At 33.1% G+C, this 22,776-nt stretch overlaps 1 long non-coding RNA gene across 1 annotated transcript; it reads right to left on the bottom strand.

Annotated features, from left to right (window-relative positions):
* Positions 1–12,817: 12,817 nt before the first annotated feature.
* Positions 12,818–18,620, bottom strand: LOC143056954 (uncharacterized). The gene is made up of 3 exons (XR_012972577.1): positions 16,560–18,620; positions 15,840–15,885; positions 12,818–12,890 (listed from the first exon to the last, which is right to left on the bottom strand). It is a non-coding gene; the product is annotated as an uncharacterized LOC143056954 (long non-coding RNA).
* Between the last annotated feature and the right edge of the window lie 4,156 nt (positions 18,621–22,776).

Below are 22,776 nucleotides of genomic sequence, written 5' to 3'. Positions count from 1 at the left end.
GCTTAAATGTGCTGGAGCCCCATTTCAATCCCCACTTTACACAAATTTGATCCTGGCTATGTTTTTTGCTTTACCTATCCAAATAACACTTGTTTTTTTTTCTATATTAATCTTAAGTCCCGAGATTTCAGCATACAATTGGAGAACACGAAGAGATGCATCGAGCAATTCTGGCGAGCCATCTAATATCAATGATGTATATCTGCATATTGAGAAAGTACAAATTCTGTATCATCTATAGTAATATATCTCCTTACTATTTCTTACCAAAATGCCTAATATTTCTGCACATAGCAAGAAAATATAATTGGATAAAAGATCTCCCTGTCTACAGTCTCTCTCTATAGTGAAGAATTCTGACAGACAACAGTTTTGTGTCACAGCAGCTGTTATATTGTTATAGAAGGTTTTAACCCAGGATATAACGGATTCACCAACATTAAAATATCTTAATGTATCATAAAGAAATGACCAAGATATGGAATCGAATGCCTTCTCAAAATCAATCAGCAAGAGAATTCCTGGAATATTATTTTCTTCAGTAAAATGTAGAATATCACATATTAATCGACAATTTTCGCCTATATATCTACCTGGAACAAAACCAGTTTGATCCTTCTTGATATGACTGGTATGAACTGGGGAAAAAAATACACACTTCGTGTACAAAATATACTAAAAGCACTAAGCTTTGCTGGTTAAAATATAGAATTATCAATAGAATTTTGGGAACTAATTCACTACTTTACAAGATGAAAATAAATAGTAACAACATATGTACATTTTGTGAAGAAGGACCAGAGACCATAGAACATTTATTTTAGAGCTGTCCGATGGTCGGCAGTCTCTGGTATGCACTAAACATCTGGATTTTTGAAATGACAAATATTGAACTGCCTTTGAATATCATGATTATTTTATTTGGTATCTACGAAAATGTTAAATTGAATTTTGTTAAAAACAAGATATTTCTATTTTCAAAATACTATATTTACCGAACAAAACTACAATAAATTTTGCCAAATTTAAATGTTTTAAAAAACTATTTAAAGGAACACTTGAACTTTTATTCATACCTGTTGTGCTAGTCTATTTGTTACAATAAAGAAAATTCATTATAAAAAAAAAAATAAAGGAGATTTGCTATAAATACTTTGAATTCAGAGATATTAGCCAAAAAATGCATAATACCCATGTGTTCTATTTTTAGTCATGTCAGCCATGTTCGTTCGTGGACGAGGTAATTGGACACATTTTTAAAACTACATATCCTTAAGATGATGGTTGCCAAGTTTGGTTAAATTTGTCGAAGTAGTTTCAGAGGAGAAGATTTTTTAAAAAGATTAATAATTACTAAAATTTTAGAAAAAATAGTAAAAAGTAGCCTACAAAGGGTAATAACTCCTATAAATGGGTAAAATGACAATTTTGGTCATGTTGACTAATTTGTAGATGTTACTTTGCTGAATATTATTGCTGTTTACAAAAATTATCTCTATCTATTATATTATTCAAGATAATAACCAATAACTGCAAAATGTTCTTAAATTTACTAATTTGGGGGCAGCAACCCAACAAAGAGTTGTCCGATTTGTCTGAAAATTGCAGGGCAGGTAGATCTTGACCTGATAAACATATTTACCCCATGTCAGATTTACTCTAAATGCTTTTGTTTCAGAGATATTACCCTTTGCTGCTTAAAGACTCCATTGTTTGGGTTGCACTTTGATTTCCTCCGTATCCTGGTGAAATAACCGGGATTTCTGGAGTTTGTCCGTGGAGCTGATAACCGTTGTCTCTAGGGACTATATGATCTCTAGCTAAGTGGGGGTGTTGCTGATCGATAGGCATTAAGCTTGGGTGTATTTCTCTCTGGCGATCTACTGCGATTGTATTACTCAGGAGATCTTCCACGTGTATATTGGTCAGGTGATCTCCCATGATTATTTGATCAGAAGAACCGAGTTTATATTGATCGGCCAATCCACGGTTATGCTGATTAGTTGAAAACATAACATCAGCTAGTTTTGTGACAATTTCTGTGAGTTTATGCACCTCATTATTCAAAGGACTGCTCATATTTCCTTTATCGGTCAGTGATACTGCGCCATAAGCAAAGTAAACTTGTCGATGGTCATAATTGGCACTTTTTGATCCTTATATCGCCATCTAGTGTGAGCTTTTCAATTCATTTAACGCCTTGTTGAATGTTTCTGGGTTCCTCGCTATTATGATTACTGCTGTACCCTTATTTTGACTATTTTATTTATTATATCTGTTTAGGTCACGCATCATTGTAAATTTAACGGAATTTGACGAGACTGTCGTTTAAAGTGAGAGGTTTAGCGCTATAAAACCAGGTTTAATTCACCATTTTCTACATTTGAAAATGCCTGTACCAAGTCAGGAATATGACAGTTGTTGTCCATTCGTTTTTGATGTGTTTTGTCATTTGATTTTGCCAAGATTAGGGACTTTCCGATTTGATTTTCCTCTGAGTTCAGTATTTTTGTGATTTTACTTTTTACATGCCTTGAAGAATCTTTGTCTTTACATCCTCGGAGGAATGCTTCGGTTCAAATCTGGTTTTTTCGTCTTTCTTGCTGAAGCGCTGCTCGAATGCTTTTTTTTAAAGCCTTGAAATCATCATCTGTGTTTACCTTGCGAGCGTACATAAAGCCAACAGCGGCCTGGCAATCTGGGGCCTACACACATTTTTCCTGTTTTCCCATTGTCATCTACCGGCAGTTCGTTCAAATCGGTAAATGAACGCCTCCCAATTCAAGGATCATCTTCAATTAAGTATTTGCAATTTTGGGAGCTTTTGGCTTCTGCTCCGGTCCCTTGCACCAAGATCTTCTTGTTATCGGGTATATTCTCTCTCCAATGAAGAGTCTGAAGAAGAGCGGTTGCCACACTCCTTTGAATTTCTCTGCCCTTTCCTGGATCGGTCAGTGGAGTCAGCTTACTGTTATGGGAAGCCTGTTAGAGCTCCAGGAGCTGACGAGGTTGTCATAATTGGAGTGATAAATGTGGGATTTGCCATTGACTCGACGGGGATGATACCGTAAGTAGGCACTGCATTCAGCATTGGAGAAACATGATCCACTTGCAGCCAATTGTTTCTGTAATGGTGTGCTGTTCTGAATCAAATATTATTGACTCATAGTAGATGGTAAGTGTGCGTAAGAAGACACATAAGCCTTTTGCTGGTATCCTTGATTAGTACTAGAGGTTTATAATATGTTCTTAAATGGAGATTGTTGTTGAATAATTTATTCTGTCTCATGCAGGGCCAAGGGCATAGGACTTTTGACTTTAGGTGAAGACACCTTTAACAGAGTTGGCGCGGTTGATGGTTCATGCGAACTACAATTGGGGAAAGACCCAAGGCATGGATTTTATTGTGTACTTTTGGCAAACTTGCGTTGTACTGGCTAAGGTCAAATTTTGGCTTTGATGATGTGTCCATTGCAGGAATTTTAACTTCTATATTTCGATTGTCCAATAAGTCATTTACAACAGATGCCAGTTGTTGGAAGGTACCCTGCTGTTAAAATGTACTATTAAATTGAACTGTGTCTCCTTTCTCAGTTGTTGTCAGTTTGTCCATCTGTCTCACCACAACATTGAATATCTTATTGGTCTGACCATCAATTCTGCCAAGCAATTACCACTAGCCTTGTGGTCTATCCTGTCTTCAGACTGCTGAAGGTGCTGATATATTGCTGCCATCTATTCGTTATTAATATTCATTGCCTCTTTCTGTTCAGCTTGAATCGTAATGAGACCAACACATATTTTATCAATTAGCACTTCGCTCTGTTTTATATTGCGATAAAGCTCAGCTGTTCTTTGAGCATTATATTTTCTATCTGCTACGAATTCTTGGTACAATTGTTTAATAGTCATTTCTGAGCTGTCCTCTGTTAAGGGGTCTTCAGCTGTGGGTTTGTCCATATCCACAAGTGATTCAGTTTCTGCCATTTCAATGTTCTTGTCCTTGTGGTCCTCAATTCCTGCCATTTCAATGATATGTGTTTAAATGATTCTCAATTCAAAGTATAATATCTAAAATTGCTAAATATTGCGACCCAAGAAATAAGATAGGCACTGAATAATATATTAAAGCAGATAAATCCCAAATCACAGCTTTTATTTGTGACCTAAGACAACAAATTGTGCAGCTTTAAAGGAAAGCTACGACTGCAGCTTTTTATGAAAGCTACTACTTTGTGTATGAAATGTCAAGCAAGGCAAAATCAAAAAGGACAGAACTGGGACAAATCCTAAATGACACTATGCATCAATAAAATGCTAATATTCAAGTCAATTCTCAGTTATGAATATTTGCTTATTTTTCAAGGCGGCCATTTTGAAAATAGCCGCCATTTTGTATTTCAAAGTTAGATCAAAACAAAATCTTGCTAAGTACACCAAGTCATTCAAATATGTTAATTTTTGTGCTTCCAGTATCGAATCCACTGTGGTTTGTGCAATACTGGCAAATATTTTAGAACGTACGGCAGCCATTTTGAAAAAAGCCGCCATATTGAATTTTGAGGGTGGGTCCATAGCTAATATTGCTCAGTACACAAATATGTACCATCATGCAAAACATGGTGCTTTCCTCATTATTTGAGCATTTTTTTCACCGATCGGCCGGACTAAAAGGAGTAGTGGGATATATATCCTAAGGCAGTAACCTTATGACACAACATACTCAATATATTTTAAGTCTTAGATGCATGATTTTTGTTTTAGTTGTTATTGGCTTTGAACTAGCTGTTAGTTACTGCGAGTACTCTCAGATCTGTACTTAATGACTTTTTTATGTTGGAATTGATTGATTGATGATGATTTAATGCCACTTTTTAGCCCCGTTTTTGGGCCATTTCATTGTGACTTTGATGTTGGGATGTACAACTACTCGACCATGTCCACTCTATGTTTTTGCTATATGTATTTCTATTTGTTGCCATCTGATGAGTTAAGCCTTTTTTATATGTGCCTGTCCCAAGTCAGGAGCCTGTAATTCAGTGGTTGCCTTTTGTTGATATGTAACATATTTGGTTTTTCCTTCATTGTTTTGAAAAAAAGATTAAAATTTGTCACTTTAGTAAGAAAATACATCAAATGAGAAGAAGTCTTTAATGTTTGATGTAAACATGGTAAATGGACAAAATGAAGGTCTAAAAATTCCAAACATTTCTAGTCAATGCATATTACCTTAACTCCTTTCCCTAAAATATAAAGTCTTAAACAATACAAACAATCTATTTATACCAATAACTCAGACAGCTTGAAGGGCACTGGATTTTAATCAAATCAAATCTTTAATGTCATAAAACTACATATTTATAGTTGTGACACAACATAACAAAATGAAAATAAAAATAACAACAAGATCATTAATATACACAATAAAAGTAAATATTTTAAGAGTCCCCTGTCCTCAGTTCAATAGACTGTTTTAAAAAGGATCCTAGCTTATTTACCTGGATGTGTGAAATTGGGTTGAGTATATTATATATGTTATTTTATCTATGTAATTTAAATTTATAAAGTGGATATTCTCATTTATCAAAAAATCAAAATAAACTTTAATCATAATTAAAACAATATACATTAATAGAACTCATAAGCATAAGCATAAATAAAATCATAGCAATTATAAATGAGAAATTCTTGTACATTGTTAGAGAGAGAAAAAAAATGGCAGAATCGCTATCATTGACAATCACACCCGTCAGGAAAAACCAACTAAAACGAGTGTACTCGTGGAAAAAAGTTGGAAACCTAATGCTTGGACAGTATTCAAAAAAGTCTATAATTATTCAAAAATTACCTTATATATTTTAAATAATATGTTAACAGAAACTTTTTTCTTGCTATTCCTTGAACTGAGGGAAACTTTGGCACCATTATTCAAAATACCTAAATGACACAATCTGCCTCCACAATGTTTTTATTAAAATAAAAGAAATTAAATTTTCTTTCAATGAAACCAGGAAGATACAGATCCCAATAATGGGTGGGGTATCATAAGAAAATTAATGACAGTTTTGTTTATTCATTATAATTCTTATTTGCTGGATACTAGCGCACATATTTATGCAGTCTGGTTACAAAAAACAACCAAGAAAACTAGTGCTTAGCTTGCACATTTTTGTGTGAGGCATATATTTACATTTCTATTTTAATACAAACAAATTAAGCAATTCATTTAAGGATGTAGTCAGGTGAAATTTAAAAATCAAACATTTATAACTGATACTATACAACAGAGAGAAGAATTAAAGGAACACAATAAGCTAAAAATACTGATAGGTTATGGAACTCATTTTCCAGATATTTGATATCTAATAAAAAACGTGGTGGGAATGCATGGCTGATTCAGACTTTTACCTTCTAATTAGTATTGGCATTCTTTGGGTCTTAAATCTGAAGAAAATAAATCTAGAAGCTGTGTAGACTTTGGTAAATGAACTTTTATGAGTTTTTGAAGTGCATATAAATGAAAAGAGAAGTGGGTGATATAGTGCAAAAGCATTTTACACTGTATCAAGGGAAGAAACCATAGAAGTCCAAACAATAATTATCTGACAAAAAATCCTAAACCTGACATGACTGCATCCTTAATAGGGTTTCAAGTTTCATGAATTTTGACACTAGAAAAACATACATACGATTTTATCTTAGTAAATACATTTTATATAGTTTCATTACATTTTTGACATAGCAAATCAATTTGGAATAGCAGCTCATACCTGTATATAAATTTTCATAACAATCCTTGCACAAAATGAACAAAAAGAAAATTTCTAACAAATACTCAGTTTTCTTCCTCAAATTTGACACTGGTAATATATTTGTAATAGTCTATAACATATATATGAATTTGTATTACAATCTCAGCAAGATGTTTCTCAAAATTTAAGATTGTTTTAACAAACACTATGTGTTTTATATTGTAATGGATTATTTCCCTTTTTTATCCTTGCTTATCACATTATCGATATGTATCATAAGCTTTAACACAATAATGGCAATATAGGAAATAGATGAAAAAATATGATTACTTTGTGTTAAAACAAAGAAAAAAAGATATATTTGTTCCCACATTTACATCTCAGGGTTCTTTTTATGATGATATAATTTGCATACAGATTGATTTTCAGCTATTAAAATACAATAAAAACATGCAAATTTCAATAAGTTTTTTTTTGACAGATACAGAGCTCATGCATCAATTAAACAAATCTTTTTACATTATGTTTGTTATGATAACTGAACTATTTCATACTATTTGGTTCCCCATATGTAGGTTGTACCTACCACTACAGGGAGATAACTCTGTAAAAGCAGCTAAAGGTTTTTATTCACGTCAGGGGCGGATGCAGGAATTTTCGAAAGGGGGGGGTGCTAACTAAGGGCACCCAGGGCAAAGGGGGGGTGCAAAACATATGTCCCGATACAAATGCATTGATCGGCAAAAATAAAGGGGGGGGGGTGCGCACCCCCGGAAACCCCCCCCCTTTGGATCCGCCACTGCACGTTGTATTGATTAGTTAATATTAAGCATATCCCAGGCGCGGATCCAAAGGGGGGGTTCCGGGGGTTGGAACCCCCCTTTTTTTTGGACGATCAATGTATTTGAATGAGAACATGTGATTGGAACCCCCCTTTGTCCTGGGTTAGGAACCCCCCCTTTTTAAAATGGCTGGATCCGCCCCTGTATCAAATGATTTTTTTCTAAAAAGTGTGTGGCTCAAGTTGTTTGAAAATATGATATTTTTGTCAATGGGTCGAAGTAAATATTTTTTAAAAATTTTATGAAAATTAATCGAGCCAAATTAACTTTAATCAAGGTGTTTGGTACCACCTTAAGTACCTTATGTTTCTTTTCAAATCTATATAGTTGTTGGAATAATAAGACCATGCAGCCACCGAAACCCCTCAAAGAACCAATGATTCTACCTTCACTTTTAACAATAGAATAAAAAAATGTACTTATTGTATTTTACATTTAAAGTTACATAAAGTGAAATTCCCAGTAAAATAAATAATCAGCAAAACAATATTAATCAGGGATTTTTTATTTGAGAAGTCTATAAAAGATTCATTTATGATAATTCTAAAGCCCTTATAACAATACTCCAGGGATTGTTGAAGTAATTAAACGATATTGGCATGTTTTAATTTCTACGGCACCTTCATCAAAATAAGATCTAAATAAGGATACAAAATGGTGAAGTGATAATTTGTACTTCACAATGTTAACAGGGGGAATAATTATAAATAAAAAATGAAAGAAGGTATGAAAGTAAACTTTAAAAAGAATGTAAAATAAAGTTTGTTGAATAGTGTTAATCTAATTTTGCAGAGGTACATGCTTCCAATTGGCTTCCCTCAGAGTTACATGCTTCTAATCGGGCCCACTCTGCCAGGGGTACTGCTTCTAATTAGATTTAGCAGACAGAGGTATATATGTACTGCTTCCAATCAGCTTCGCAACAAGACAGAGGGTATGTGCTCCCAATTAGCTTCACTAAGAGGTACGTACTTCCAATTGGCTTCGCTCAGACAAACGTACTTCTTCAGTATTGAAATGGTACGGTAAGCAAGTCTGTACTACATCCAGCCTAGTAAATGGTACATAATTGCAAGTAAAATGTCGTCCAAATTTACAAAAACATATTTTATTTAACATTCTTGATCCAGTTAACTTTCACATCTGCCTTCACTCCCTATTTATAATTTATCCTGATGGTGACATTGTAAAGATATTTGATTTTTTTAAATGACAGGAAAAGGGACTTGGACTTTTACCTTATATTTGCATTGGAATTATTTGGGTCTCAAATCGTCAGAAAAGAAATGTAGATTCTGCTTAGATTATAGTGATGTCTTTTTTATGAGCTATTGAAGAATTCTGAGTAAAAACAAAAAAATAATATATAGGGCAATTTTTTTCCCCTGTGTCATAGGGAAACCCCAAGGAGTAGGAACTTCTGACAAAATGGCCCTATTCTGACCCAGCTACATTCTTTACTCTTACTGAAAAAAATATTAATATTATACAATGTCTATGACAGGCATTAGCAAACAAAAAATACTCTAAGCGGTTTACACAACAATATAGGATAACCAATAATCTTATCAATTTACAAACTAAAATATTGCACATCAGATAAAATAACAAGGACGAAACAATAAAACTACATAAATGAATAACCATTACAACTGTATAAAAATACCTGTAAAAACTATACGAATTCAGACATTAATATGGGGACGAAGTCCCCAATAACGGTAGTAAAATCAATAAAAAAAAAAAAAAAAAAAAAAAATCGGGAAAATTTCCCGAATTTTTCATTCTACTAATGAACTCAAAATCGTTAACTTTTTTTTTCAGATCTACTTCCTGTTCCGGTTTTCCCCACTTTTGCGCAGATATCTGTCTTGTTTGCATGAGACTTTGAAAAATTCATATTTATCAGTCTAGTAAAATATAAGATTGGATCTCAATACAAATTCAATTTTAATAATTGTTTGAAAACACGTTACCTGATGAAAGCGTTTCTTTTGTTTACATCGAATATGACGTCATAACTTAAAGAACGTCACAGCTAATTCCCTAACAACAGAATCAAAATCGGGAACGTTACGTACGGTATTTCGGTTTCTTTTATCAACGTGATTGAATTAAAAAAATAATACATACAGACTTCGTCCCCATTCACAGGTTATGCCTGCCTCATATTATGGGGACGGAGTCCCCAATAACAGTAGAAAATTCAATAAAAAAAAAATACGGGAAAACTTCCCGAATTTTTCATTGTACTAATGAACTCAAAATCGTTCAAATTTTTTTTGTCGTGTTTTGAAATCCCGGACCTGCGCAGAAATGTACAATGTACTTCCTTTTTCCGGTCTCGTTTGTATGAAACTTTGAGTAAAATATATATTTATCAGTCTAGACTAGTATAAAATAGGAAGGAACGCGCAATACCAATTTCATTTTTAATAATTCCTTGATATGAAAAAACGTTACCTGATGATAGCGTTTTTTTGTTTACATTGCATATGACGTCATAATTTAAATAACGTCACAACTAAATCCCTAACAACAGAACCAAAATCGGAAACGTTACGGTATTTCCGTTTCTTTTTTTTTAAACAAATATTTAAGTTACAAAAAAATAATTCACACAGACTTCGTCCCAATTTACAGGTAATGCCTGCCTCATATTAGAATCATGTTAGGCAATATTAGATTAGTTTTCTCTTTTTACTTAAAAGTTTCAAACTTCTGTTCATTCCGCAAAATCAATATGGTCGGTTTTGTCATAATTTACTAACTGTAAGCATATTTCTAAATTGAACTCATCTATGCAATTATGTCTGTCAAATCGGTCTCTAGTCTTTTGTTCATTCAAGATACACCATAGGATTAGTAGTTCATATTGTGACTTCTGCAAATTTCATCAATAGGTTTTAAAAAAAAAAACATACAGTACATTTACAATCCTAATACAGAGCCTTGTGGTACACCAAAATGTAGCTGCATATCATCATTATTAATATTTATAAGAGATAAGTTATGTTCTGTTGCTTTGGTCAAATCTAATCCATGAAAGGGCATTGTCAGATATTCTGTAGGGGTATTCAATATGTTCAATCAGAATCAGCTGGTCAATAACTTCAAATGTAGCAGATAAGTCTAACATTACAAGAATAGCACGACAGTTGTTATCAAATGCTAGCACAATGTTGTGGTGAACTTTATTGAAAGCTGTGTCCTTTGAATGACAACATATCACGGTAGTGTAACTGTGTGTCATCATTAAGAGAATACAAAATTAATCACAATTCTTTTATGCAGCCACAGTTATCATGGTAATGGTAGGCTGAAAAAGAATTAAGACACTTTCAATTTTTCCGGCATATTACATAAGCGGGAAGTTTGGTTAGCCATAACACCAGGTTCCAACCATAATTATTTCTTAAATTGTCCTGTACTAAGTCAGGATTATGGCAGTTGTTATCAAATAGTCCGTTTCTATATATGTTGTTGCTTGTTTTCAGTGTTTCTGTTGTCCCTTTGTTGATGTGTTGATGTGTTGATGTTGTAATCAGGATTTGTATTTTTTTCAATTGATTTCTGAATTTTGAACAGCAGTATCGTACTATTTTTTTATTGTTTTTATTTCAGAAATTTATATTGAGAATAACAATAATAGGTTAAGCTTTCATCAAATACTCTTAAAGCTAACAAAACAAAGTTCCTAAAATAATCTATTTTGCCTTCTCGACACATCCTTTCAAAAAACGTTGAATTGTAAGAAGATAATAATAATTCTGTGCTTGTACATGATCTTTAAACACAAAAAGTTTATAAATCTTTGTAACAGCTCTTTCTTACCTTAAAAGTCATTGGCCATTTCCAACATAAATCCTTATTTTCAAAGATCAGCTGTTTTGCTGTTCCCTGGAATATGAAATGTCTTGGTCAATCAAAATTGTTAAAAATACCACTGTTGGTATATTCAAGTACATTATATAGAAATAGGGGATTTATAAAACATCAAGGTAAAAGGAGGAACATATCAATGTGACAACATCCCAACAACACAACACATAACATCTATGTAATCAATTGAAATCTATAAAACATTCATAGTCACAAAATAATACTGAAATAAAAACAAGATTGCTATGCAGTGGTGAAATGTCCCCTGCGCTGTATAAGTGAGGAAATCAATTGTGGTACCACAATGTGTAATTGTGGTACAATAGACAAATATGGTTAAATTCCTGAAAAAAATGGTTGGATCAAGATAGCAAACAATCCAACCAAGTTTGAGGGCTGTCTGTCAAATGGTGCCAGGAGTTGCATTCACAAGGTGATAGTATTACAATACTCATTCTTACCTTAAAAATCGGCTGAAATGGACATTCTAAACATCAATCCATACTGACAAATTATAATAAATGCTGGCCTGAAGAGTAAAATGATAAGTCATTCAAAATGTTTTTAAAAAAATCAGTATTTGAACATTGTATTGTAAGTATATTATTGTGGATTCCTATATTTTTCAGTAGGGAACAATTTCAATGGATTGAGGAACAATTGTATTTTTGCTGATAACAATTTCAAATTAATGAACAATCGTTTTTTTGTTTGTAACAATTTTCATGGATTGAGGAACAATTGTAATTTAAATTAAGGTGGTATGGGTGTCTTTTTTCATCTTGGATTGTAAAAAAAACAGAGAACCTAAGATCCAGATTTTCTATCAAATTAGCAAAATTTGATGCAGGAATGCAGATATTTAAATGTTTTTAAATTGGCATTTTAAGGGGAGGTTACTCTAAAACTGCATTTTCTAAAGGAATCTAGATTGAATTTTCCTATTTTGTATTTTAGTCTGAAAAACGTAGTGACTCTATATTTTCTTTTGATATTCTCAAAGCATTGTCTTAAAGCTATCTTTTCCTAATTTATTTTACAATGCTATCAATTTTATTAGTTTCTAATCACAAAATTGTGTTTTTCCTGTATAATATGTAGCTTGACAAAATGTGCCGTGACCTATCATTTTTGTATATTTTATAACATATATCAATATATACTATGTTTTGGCTAAGTATGAACAAATTCTATCATTTTTATTCTAGACTCCCATACCAACTTTAAGTCATAAAAATGTAAAAAAAAAAAAACATTTTCTGAACTCTAACAACTTTAGAGTTAAGAACACTTTCCTTAAATGAATATAAAATGTGTTTCACTAAAGGAATTATAAACCTACCTAATTATTAGCTAAGTATTAAGACCACCAACTCTTACTCCAAATTCATTAACACTTAGCCACAGGAAGAACCTAAAAAAGAATTAAAATTAACACAAAGATATATATTATAAATCTATTAAATCAACAGCCTAAAAACTTTACTTTTCTAAAGAAATATTTTAATTCTAATTTTAACCTCATTTTTGTTTTATTATATGCTCTAACAGTTATCTTCCATTTCTCTTTGAGGTAAAATCCTATCTCAGGATTTCTGATATAAAATTTTATTCCTGAACAATGATCATAAAAAAACTAAACAATGTCAAACCAGAAAACAGTGGGATAAAAACCAGTTTAAATTGGAGGCTTCACTTTTGCTATGCCCATATGAAAAAGTCAACCTACTTTCTTAACAAAAGTGTTCCTGCTAGATTAATTTTGATAGACAGATCCAATGGAATTGAAGTTTCAGGCCTTTGGCTCAACTGAACCAAAGTTGTAAAATGGGAAAAGAGTATGTTATATCTCACACTATCAGTCGTATACCTTCCAAATGAAAGATCCTAGAAAATATTCTCCTCGAGAGGACAGCTGAACCCAAATCTTTTGCTTCATCCCATTGCAGAAAACCATAGTGGTGATGAATAGATTTGGAAGTAATGTCCAGGGTACTGATGGTGTGAGGATGGTTATATCTCACACTATCCGTCTTATGCCTTCCATATGAAGGATCCTAGACAATCTTCTAGTCAAGAGGACAGACATGAAAGATTGGTGTTCAGGATACTGATGGTGTGAGGTAGGTTATATCTCACACTATCAGTCTAATGCCTTCCATATGAAGGATCCTAGACAATCTTCAAGTCAAGGGGACAACTAACCTCTGCATCATCACATGGGAGAAAACCAAAGTGATGAAGTGGAAGAGGGTAGAGCATCCCAGTCTGTAGAGGTTCATGTCCAGGATACTGATGGTGTGAGGATGGTTATATCTCATACTATCAGTCTAATGCCTTCCAATAGAAGGATCCTAGACAATCTTCTAGTCATGAGGACAGACATGAAAGATTGGTGTCCAGGATACTGATACAGGATACACTATCAGTCTTATGCCTTCCATATGAAGGATCCTAGACAATCTTCAAGTCAAGGGGACAGCTTACCCAAATCTTCTGCTTCATCACATGGCAAAAACCCAAAGTTTTGAAGTGGAAGAGGGTAGAGCATCCTAGTCTTTGAAGGTTGATGTCCAGGATACTGATGGTGTGAGTATGGTTATATCACACACTATCAGTCTTATGCCTTCCATATGAAGGATCCTAGACAATCTTCAAGTCAAGGCGACAGCTAACCTCTGCATCAGCAAATGGCAAAAACTCAAAGTGGTGAAATGCAAGAAGGCAGAGCATCACTGAGTCTGTGAAGGTTGACATCAAGGGTACTGATGTTGTGAAGAAGGTTATATCTCACACTATCAGTCTTATGCCTTTCATATGGAGAATCCTAGACAATCTTCTAGTCAAGAGGACAGACATGGAAGATGATGTCCAGGATACTGATGGTGTAAGTATTGTTATATTGCACACTATCAGTCTTATGTCTTCCATATGAAGGATCCTAGACAATCTTCTAGTCAAGAGGACAGACATGGACCATGATGTCCAGGATACTGATGGTGTGAGTATGGTTATATTGTACACTATCAGTCTTACGCCTTCCATTAGAAGGATCCTAGACAATCTTCTAGTCAAGAGGACAGACATGGAAGATGATGTTCAGGATACTGATGGTGTGAGTATGGTTATATTGCACACTATCAGTCTTATGTCTTCAATATGAAGGATCCTAGACAATATTCTAGTCAAGCGGACAACTAACCCAAACCTTCTGCTTCATCACATGGCTTAAACCTAAGTGGTGAAGTGGAAGAGGGTAGAGCATCCCTGTCTTTGAAGATTGATGTCTAGGATCCTTATGGTGTGAGTATGATTATATCTCACACTATCAGTCTTATGTCTTCAATATGAAGGATCAGAGACAATCTTCTAGTCAAGAGGACAGCTGAACCCAATTAGCTTCGTCACATGACAGAAAACCAAAGTGGTGAAGTGCAAGAGGGTAGAGCATCCTTGAGTCTGTGAAGGTTGTTGTCCAGGGTACTGATGTTGTGAAGAAGGTTATATTGCACATTATCAGTCTTGTGCCTTCCAAATGAAGAATCATAGATAATCTTTTAGTCAAGAGAACCGCTGACCCCAAAATCGTCAATGGCAAAAAAGCCAGTGGTGGTAGCTACGAATCTGCAATCAAATTTCAGGGGGTAGGTTGGCCCATATTCCTTAACAATGATTAGAACTTCAGTTCCATTGGGGCTGTCTTTAAAAATAGGATCTGCCTATAGAAATCTTTTGTTAAAATTGTAGGTTCAAAACTCATATGGCCATTAGTAGAAGTAAATTCTCCAATTTTAACAAGTTTATATCCCCGCTGTTTTCTGGATCAGTACTATCCAATGTCTTTTGTACAGCTGAATACTTACCATCATAAAGTATAGGTTCTAACCGCCTCTCCTTCATCTCATTTTTGCTAATGTTGTGCTTTGAAAAGTGTAGTAAAAAAGGTTAAGGGTAGACTTGGCCCACTTTGGAATGTTTGTGTGATTGGTAAGTTTTCCTTCGTTAAATGTGCTTTCTAGTATATGTGACCTTGGAATGAATATCATCTGAATCTTTTATGGTAACAAATTTCCTGGCATTATTTAAACTCTGACAATTAAAAGAAAAAAAAAGCCAAATTTCTATAATTTTGATGTACAATAAAATAAAATGCACGACCAAAATAATCTCATACTTCAAAGATGATGGTCCTCATACTGACAGTCCTAATTTTTATTACCATGTTATGAATACAGTAGATTTTGGTTATTACTTTACAACCTTGTGTTGATTGTAATTTAGTTTTGTACAAACAATTATCAAATAGACTATTTTCATATTACCGACTTTTGACCTTGGAGAATATATTTGATCTACATGTTACCTTTTCTGTGGAAGGACATCCTGATACTCGCTTTAGGAAGAGCAACCTAAAGAAGAAAAATCAAGTGTTATGATCGGTACAGACAGTGGCAAACAAAAAATAAAATGAATAATGGTGATCAAATGTAACATTTGTTTCTTTTTCCTGTTGTGGTATTTCAAGGAATAGTTTCATTTACAATCTACCTAACTGAGGGGACCTAAATTTGCTATCAGTCTAAGCAAAAGTTGTCTTGGAATTTCACTAATAACTAGACATCTCATATATAATACTAGTGACAATTTCACATGACATGAGGTCAAGGGCATTGGACATATGACACACAAAAACTTGATTACTTGAGGTATTTGTGCATATGAGATATGATGCATCCAGATTTTCTACCTACTGAAATAAAAAGCTTTCAACGCCACCGGATAGTAAAACCTATGTCTCTGAGACTCACATACTGCAACTTTCATTTCAGGCTATACAATAACTGAGAAGATATAATGGTTCCTTGAATAATTTCATTTGGGTGGAAAAGTGTTAACAAAAGCATATGTATGTATTTAAATGAAGTAAGGAAGCACTTGAAATTAAAAAAAATATAAGCATTCAAATCTTATAATTACATTTTTATAATCCAGGATAGTATAAGAAAATTATAAAAAATTCAAAAATAGGTAAAATTCAAAATGTAAAAGAAATTCTTAAAAAATTCAAATGTTATAAACTAACCTGTTTGCTTGTACTGGTCAGCTGAGCTGTGGATTATCTGGACTAAAGGAGTCAGTAGACCTAGACAAATACCAACTGTAAGATACCTGGCTCTTCCTTTCCATATACCAACTGTAAGACACCTGCCTCTTCCTTTCCATATACCAACTGTAAGACACTTGCCTCTTCCTTTCCATCTACCAACTGTAAGACACCTCCCTCTTCCTTTTCATCTACCAACAGTAAGACACCTGCCTCTTCCTTTCCTTATACCAACTGTAAGACACCTGGCCCTTCCATATACCAACTGTAAGACACCTGCCTCTTCCTTTCCATATACCAACAGTAAGACACCTGCCTCTTCCTTTCCATATACCAACTGTAAGACACCTGCCTCTTCCTTTCCATATACCAACTGTAAGACACCTGGCTCTTCCTTTCCATATACCAACTGTAAGACACCTGCCTCTTCCTTTCCGTATACCAACTGTAAGACACCTGCCTCTTCCTTTCCATATACCAACTGTGAGACACCTGCCTCTTCCTTTCCATATACCAACTGTAAGACACCTGGCTCTTCCTTTCCATATACCAACTGTAAGACACCTGGCTCTTCCTTTCCATATACCAACTGTAAGACACCTGCCTCTTCCTTTCCATATACCAACTGTAAGACACCTGCCTCTTCCTTTCCATATACCAACTGTAAGACACCTGCCTCTTCCTTTCGACATACCAGTTTCAAGTCTCTGTTTTGACTTTGGCATTAGGTATCCAGCCAAGTTGTTAATTGTTTTTCAAGAATAAAAATGGTAATTAAAATGTTGATGAAAAGTAAAATATCCCATTAACATTTATCCCCTTTTTTAAACTTTACAAAAACGGTTAATCATTTTATTTAAAAACTTTATAAAAACAGTTAAGTATCCCCATTTGAAAAATTTACAAAAACAGTTAAACTTCCCCATTTAAAAACTTTACAAAAACAGTTTAATTTCCGCATTTAAAAACTTTATAAAAACAGTTAAACATCGTCATTAAAACATCAAATTAAACATCCCCTTTGATAAACTTTACAAAAACAGTTAAACATCCCCTATGATAAACTTTACAAAAACAGTTAAACATCCCCATTTAAAAACTTGACAAAAAACAGTTAAACATCTCCATTTAAAAAACTTTACAAAAACAGTTCAACATCCCCATTTAAAAACTTGACAAAAACAGTTAAACATCCCCATTTAAAAAACTTTACAAAAACAGTTCAACATCCCCATTGAAAAACTTGATAAAAAAAACAGTTTAAACATCCCCTTTTTAAAAACTTGACAAAAACAGTTAAACATCTCCATTTAAAAAACTTTACAAAAACAGTTCAACATCCCCATTTAAAAACTTGACAAAAACAGTTAAACATCCCCATTTAAAAAAACTTTACAAAAACAGTTCAACAACCCCATTGAAAAACTTTACAAAAAACAGTTTAAACATCCCCTTTTAAAAACTTGACAAAAACAGTTAAACTTCCCCATTTAAAAAACTTTGCAAAAACAGTTCAATATCCCCATTGAAAAACTTTACAAAAACAGTTAAACATCCCCTTAAAAAACTTTACAAAACAATTAAACATCCCCATTTAAAATCTTTACAAAAACATTTAAACATCCCCATTTATTTTTTTTACTAAAACAGTTAAACATCCCAATTTAAAAACTTTACAAAAACAGTTAAACATTCCCATTCAAAAACTTTACAAAAACATTCAAACATCCCCAGTCAAAAAACTTTACAGAACAATTAAACATCCCCGTTCAAAAACTTTACAAAAACAGTAGCCCATCCCAATTTAAAATTTTACAAAAATCAGTTAAAAATCCCCATCTAATAACTTTACAAAAACAGTTAAACATCCCCATTTAATTACAGTTAAACATTTCAAATTAAAAACTTGACAAAACAGTTACACATCCCCATTTAAAAACTTGACAAAAAACAGTTAAACATCCCCATTTAAAAAACTTTACAAAAACAGTTAAACATCCCCATTTAAAAAACTTAACAAAACAGTTAAACATCCCCATTTAAAAACTTGACAAAAAACAGTTAAACATCCCCCATTTAAAAAACTTCACAAAAAAAAGTTATACATCCCCATTCAAAAAACTTAACAAAACAGTTAAACATCCCCATTTAAAAACTTGACAAAAAAAGTTAAAAATCCCCATTCAAAAAACTTAACAAAACAGTTAAACATCCCCATTTAAAAACTTGACAAAAAACAGTTAACCATCTCCATTTAAAAAACTTAACAAAAAAATTTAAACATCCCCATTCAAAAAACTGAACAAAACAGTTAAACATCCCCATTTAAAAACTTGACAAAAAACAGTTTAACATCCCCATTTAAAAAACTTCACAAAAAACAGTTAAACATCCCCATTTAAAAACTTAACAAAACAGTTAACCATCCCCATTTAAAAAACTTAACAAAAACAGTTAAACATCCCCATTCAAAAAACTTAACAAAACAGTTAAACATCCCCATTTAAAAACTTGACAAAAAACAGTTAAACATCCCTATTTAAAAAACTTCACAAAAAAAGTTAAACATCCCCATTTAAAAACTTAGTTAAACATTCCCATTTAAAAACTTAGTTAAACATCCCCATTAAAAAAACTTGACAACAATTAACACCCCCATTTAAAAACTTGACAAAAAACAGTTAAACATCCCAATTTAAAAAACTTTACAAAAACAGTTAAACATCCCCATTTAAAACTTGCAAAAACAGTTACTTGGTACATATGGTGCGACATGGATTGAATTATTTTTTTTCGGTCAAACTGAGCCTCCTCACTCTCAATTTTTGGATGCATTGTGGTACATATGGTAGGGGACGTTACTGTACCTAAATGGGAGGTATAGTATCTGTGAACCCCAAACACAGAAGGCGACTTAACTTCTCATATGTATTCACAAGTATCCAATGCTTACCATGTTTTTCATGTCAGTCACTGAAAATAATTTTTTAATGTAACAACTGAGGCAATTCAATAATATTGGTATAATAATATGCAAGTTTTTTCTTGGTCCTATAATAGTAAAGTTTTACTAACCAGTCCATTATCACTGAACTAGTACATAATTTTGTTTCGGGGCCCACTGACGCACGCCTCTGATGGTTGGGCGAATTGGTGAAAGATCCATTGGTGTCCTTCTGCTGTTTTCTGCTCGTTGGACGGGGTGTTGTCTTTTTGACACATTCCCCATTTCGATTCTCAATTTTATTCTCAAAGGTTTTGGAAAGTATGGGAAAAGTTGTGGCCATAGGGTAAACCAGTGTGACAGAAACTCAACAATACAGCTCAACAAGAAATACGGGAAGATGTCAAAACAGTCTTTAGCAGTAAACAATCATAACTTATAATATTAATGGTATTCAAATTTATATGGTGACCTTTCTTTTGCATTGAAATCCATGCATGATAATTTATTATTAATAATCATCATCTTTAATCCGTGGTCTTAAGAGATAGTAGTGTCTCATTGGCTATCCTATCACATCTCCTTATTGGCTGAGAAGACATCTGTAGGTTTTTTGTGTTGCTTAAGAGATAGTAGTGTCTCATTGGCTATCCTATCACATCTCCTTATTGGCTGAGAAGACATCTGTAGGTTTTTTGTGTTGCTTACAAATTTAGTTACACTTCATACAATATGTAAAATTGAGAATGGAAATAGAAAACATTTACAGTTTCTCAATTAATTCTTGAGAATGATTAATTGTCAGAAACTCCTGTTCTTAAACTTAGAATTCCTTAAAACTAAACAAATGAAACAAGTGTGGCATTAACTCCAGTAAATCAATCTATGAACACATAGACACTGTGTCATACAAAAACATAAAGATAAAGATAAAGGAAGGATACATATATACATTTTCCAGAATCAGTATATAAGAATTATGTAATAAGTGGCATGAAAAAAACCCAACTTTTTGTAACATTTCTGTTTTTTCTTTAATAAATTAAAGATAGTCATATAACTATAAAAATTATTGAGAACATTCTTCATTTTCTACACAGAAATAAGCAAATTCTCTTCTAATCACAAAAAGAAAGTAAAATTTCGATATTCATGTGTTTAAATGCACACACATTTGTTTGTAACATCTATTCTTTGTCGTGTAAGTCTTCATATGATAAATGTCATACAAATGCTAGTCAGATACATCCACTCGTTGTAATAACAATCAAATATGAATTATTGTTTCATGATTCAGTGCTGCACTAAGACCATTTATTCAAAGGTGAACTCTTTGCTGCTGTGATTCCTCTTCAAACAATAACTTGTCCGGAACTTCTGCCTATACATACTGAAAAATAAAAACAAGATTTAAGTTTTGTTTATGATTGGACTTAAATCATCCTAAAACAAAACATTCATATGCAAAGTTCAGTTGAATATTTAAATTGGTAAATGAACATGATTGTCGTTGATTCATGTCTGCCATATTAATTTTTTTTCTCGTAAAATGTAATCCAATGTTATTTTCTGTTAATCCTATGGCTAAATCTCACACTTTGTTTAATCCTTGGTTAAAGAATTTAGATTTAATAAAATTGAGAATGGAAATTGGGCATGTATCAAAGAGATACCAACCCGACCAAAGAGCAGACAACAGTCGAAATTTAGATATAACCACCTCTGTTAAAATTTTAACAAAGGGATAGTTGTGTATAAAAGTATGATTCCCTGTTTGTTACAAGATTGGAAAAAGATAGGAAAAGTCTCTTAAGGTGGTACCAAACACATTGACTAAAATTAATTTGGACCGTTTAATTTTCATAAAATTTTGACAAAATATTTACTTTGACCCTTTGACAAAAATATAAAAATTTCAAAAAACTTGAAACACTCCGAGTCACTTTCTATGATTTTTTTTAGCTTAACTTAGTTAAGCTGATTCTACAGAGTTATCTCCCTGTAGTGTAAGGTATATACCACCTTAATGTTAAATACAACATTTTCTCTGTTTTCATTGGTAATCAAATACTGATTACTAGTATTACGTTTTACAGTCCTTTTTTGCATCATGGTTTACATCTACTTATAGGACATTTCATTTACTGGTACCCTGTCATACTCTATATAAATAAACAAATTAATACAGCAAAATTAAACATCTGTAAGAAAGATACTGTTTTTATCTATAATCAAATTGTTTATTATCAATGCTTCTTTTCAAACAAAAGCTGCTCTCTGTCACATCTGTGTTGTCTTTGTTCTATATAAAGAACTTGGACGATAAGTGGTTACGTTTACCTCAGTTCAAAGATTTAATCATTAAATAAACCAGAAGAACAACTGGGTCCAGAAGTATAAGCAGAATCTGCTCCAAATGTGACACTGGTTGTGTTTCTTATGAAAGAACAAAGTAAAATTTCAAACAGGATGTTTTCAACTTCACCACTTGGTACTCTTGTTACGTCATGTTTTAATAGCTTCCTTGTGAGCAGCAAATTTACCTTTCTATCAAGAAAATCATGATAAGAAACTCAAGCCTTGGAATATTGTATCAACTATAATCAATATAATATACTCCATATGCAGGCATTGATTGGCGCTACAAGACTGTTGCTAAATAGAAACAGAAAGTTCACAATTTGGAAAGCCGAAATGATCTCCTTCGTTATAAAGTTTTGTTCTCAACAAACCCTCATTGTCAATTTCTAGATGTTAGTCATGATATGTGACAGACTTAACTGAATGTGTTGTATACTTTATTTCTAATTTAATGAGATAGATGCATTCAACAGTCACCAAACTTGAATTATTCTGTGAGTTGAAATCATCTTTAAAGCGGAAAGTGAAGTTAAAGGATAATGCTAGCTTGTTTTCATTCTCCCTAAGAAGACCCTGTATGAAGTAAGCCTTATATGAATATTGGAACAATAAAATTGAGAATGGAAATGGGGAGTGTGTCAAAGAGACAACAACCCGACCATAGAACAAACAACAGCAGAAGGTCACAAACAGGTCTTCAATTCAGCGAGAAATTCCCGCACCCGGAGGCGTCCTTCAGCTGGCCCCCAAACAAATATATATACCAGTTCAGTGATAATGAACGCCATACTAAACTCCAAATTGTACACATGAAACTAAAATTAAAAATATTAATACAAGACTAACAAAGACCAGATTCTCCTGACTTGGGACAGGCGCAAAAATGCGGTG

This window comes from Mytilus galloprovincialis, chromosome 13 (genome assembly GCF_965363235.1).
Source record: "Mytilus galloprovincialis chromosome 13, xbMytGall1.hap1.1, whole genome shotgun sequence".
Classification (NCBI taxonomy): Eukaryota; Metazoa; Mollusca; class Bivalvia; order Mytilida; family Mytilidae; genus Mytilus; species Mytilus galloprovincialis.
The sequence above is the reverse complement of the archived record's forward strand: the minus strand, read 5'-3'. Positions and strand labels throughout refer to the sequence as shown.